Raw genomic sequence first — 3,105 nt, 5'->3', positions numbered from 1 at the left:
CCCCCCCCTCCCTCTTCGCGGTACCATCAAAAATATTGTTGGGAAAAAAAGTGGGGGTTTATTTTACCCTCACCCCCCCGAAAAAAATGGTAGTTCCATTTTAGCCACAAGGGCCATTTTCTCCTCCTCCCCCGCCCCTCTCTCTGAAAGTTCAATTTTTCAGTAAATTCGCTTTTTTTTTACGACATTTTTTCGTTCGTCTTTCCACTGATTCAGTTACTATTACATGTACATATGATGTTTATATTTTATAAATATTGGGGCCCACCAATTATGCACCCTGAAACGGCTGGAGCCTATGGGGCCCTGCGAAATTATCATTTGGTGATACTTCCGCTGTTACCGACAGGGAAGATTTTGATATGGAGCTTCACAATTGGCCGCAAAACGTGGGGGGGTAAAAGGCAATTCACAAGTAACCAGATGTGGAAGACGGGCCTTAATTATCACTGACGGTGCTGATGAGTTGGCAAGTATTGGAGTATTTCGTATTTTCTTCGTCTCGGTAAATATTCAATCATTTTGAGAATGAGTTATTCTGGAGAAGGAAATTGTCAAAAGACAGATTGCCATAGATTTTCTCAACTACACAGAAGTCTCTTAACATAGACTTCGAAAATTACGCATTCCATAATCTATTGACAATATCATTGTTGAATGAAAACTTTTCTCAATTTTGTTATTGATGCAATATGAAAATAAATTGATAATAATATTTGAAACTTTTGATTCAGACAGACTATTACTAGTAACGAATGATTCTAAAGGAGAAAGTGAAAAGAGAAAGATTTCTTATGAATATTTTATCAACTACATAAGAGGTCTTTTCACATCAATTCCTAAAATCATTTCAGTAGAAACGAAATCTGCTGGCAAAATTTGTTTAGGAAACTTTCCTCAATTTTTTTTTTATTGATTGAATATGAGAATAAAAGAATAATAATATTTGAAACTTTTAATTTAGACAGATTCTATCAGAAACACTTTCTATTTTTTTTTTATAGTATTTCCCAAACCACTTTGGCTATTGAACAGTTTGATTATTTTTATTAGAGTGTAAAGTAACTGACAAAGGCTTCTATCTGTAATTAAATGAATTCTGCAAGTTTCTTCCATTTGCAGAGAAAGATATTGATCTTTGCAAATTTTTGTTGCAGATATCAGGCCNATTTGAAACTTTTAATTTAGACAGATTCTATCAGAAACACTTTCTATTTTTTTTTTATAGTATTTCCCAAACCACTTTGGCTATTGAACAGTTTGATTATTTTTATTAGAGTGTAAAGTAACTGACAAAGGCTTTTATCTGTAATTAAATGAATTCTGCAAGTTTCTTCCATTTGCAGAGAAAGATATTGATCTTTGCAAATTTTTGTTGCAGATATCGGGCGAAACATCTGACAGACTAAGCATTTTCACGAAATTCAGGGGTGAATTGAATGAACTACCAAAATGAATGATCTGGGCTAAGTGGGTCAGAAAAAAATTAAATAAAATTTTCTGGAAATTTCAAATGTTTAATTCAATTCCCCAAAACGGCCGTAGAATTTCGATTATCTTGAGAACTACAATAGTCAAAACCTCAAATCAGAATTCATAATGAAGCTAGGAAAATCTCCAACACCACCCACCCTTTATGAACCCGGTTTTGCCACAGGATTCCACCAAAAACCCCACAAAATCACATTTCTGTCCAAGATTCGGTTTCGCTGATTATCTCGATAAAGAATGCTCCGACACATCACCAGCTTCTTTCTGGATCAGGAACTCCCGTATGGTTTCCCTGGCATGATCAACCCCCACCCCTTGCCCCCAGAATTCCAAAAAAAATGTCAAGAAGTTTAATTCGATTCCCCAAAACATCCATAGAATTTAGATCCTCTCAAGAACTTCAATAGTGAGAACCTCAAATCAGAATTCATGATGAAGCCAGGAAAATTTNTTCGATTCCCCAAAATGTCCATAGAATTTAGATCCTCTCAAGAACTTCAATAGTGAGAACCTCAAATCAGAATTCATAATGAAGCCAGGAAAATTGCCAATCCCACCCACCCTTTATGAACCCGTTTGTAGAAATATTGGATAGAAAAATTCAATAGAATTCGATTTTTCTACACAACTTATTCTATTGAAATATTTTCTATTGAATTTTCTCGAATTTTCTTAATTGAAGTTTTCTTCATTCAATTTTTCTTTTCTTCCTTTCAAGAAAATCAAACAAAAAAACTTAGAAAATTTGAGCTGAAGAAATTTCAATAGAAAATATTTCAATAGAATAAGTTGTATAGAAAAATCGAATCATATTCACTTTCTATAAGATATTTTCAATTGAACATTTTAATAGAAACGGCCAAAAACTAATGGAATTTCTACAGAAAACCAATAGAATTGTCTAACGAAATCGCCAAGTTTTTCTATTAAATTTTGTCATACGTGAAGCGAGAACAGAGATCTATGGGTTGATTTTTTTTGCATTTAGAATTGGCCCATCTGCACAAAGCGATTGTGGGCGAATTTTTGCCTGGCCCTGGTTAATCATTGTTGTTTCTATGTTATTTTGTTGTTGAAAACGTTTTCAGGAATCCACTAACGATAGAATATGTCATGAGAGTAATTGACGTTTCTTATCTTTCGTTTATTTTAGGCAAACAAGGAAGCTGGAAGAGATAGATGGACACATCGTAGACATCAATACCCAGATGGCTATTCAAAAGGAAAAAATCATTGAAATCTGGAACGGAGGAAGAGATTGAAAACAAAGCACAAAAATGGTAGCTGAGATGGATACTCGCCAACGTTCAGTCCTAAAAAAAATAAAAAATTATGATAAAAAAAATAACATTTAGAAATAATGCAGGAATAAAAACGATTGAGTATAATGTCGTGACTTTTTTAAAATGTATGTGCTGTTGTCAATTGGGTAGGAGTGGGTCATGTCAGGGAGTCCATAGGGGAGTTCCTGATCCAAAAAGAAGCTGGTGATGTCTCTTGGAGCATTCGTTTTCGAGATAATCACCGAAACCGAATCTTGGACAGAAATGTGATTTTGTGGGGTTTTTGGTGGAATCCTGTGGCAAAACGGGTTCATAAAGGGTGGGTGGGGTT

At 34.5% G+C, this 3,105-nt stretch overlaps 1 long non-coding RNA gene across 1 annotated transcript; it reads left to right on the top strand.

Annotated features, from left to right (window-relative positions):
- The first annotated feature begins 332 nt into the window (after positions 1–332).
- On the top strand, positions 333–2,879 carry LOC107045890. Its single transcript, XR_001461491.2, has 3 exons — positions 333–505; positions 1,382–1,474; positions 2,645–2,879. It is a non-coding gene; the product is annotated as an uncharacterized LOC107045890 (long non-coding RNA).
- Positions 2,880–3,105: the final 226 nt, after the last annotated feature.

This window comes from Diachasma alloeum, unplaced genomic scaffold (genome assembly GCF_001412515.2).
Source record: "Diachasma alloeum isolate Michigan unplaced genomic scaffold, Dall2.0 Dall_scaffold_01110, whole genome shotgun sequence".
NCBI lineage: Eukaryota > Metazoa > Arthropoda > Insecta > Hymenoptera > Braconidae > Diachasma > Diachasma alloeum.
This window is presented reverse-complemented; position numbering and strand designations above follow the sequence as displayed.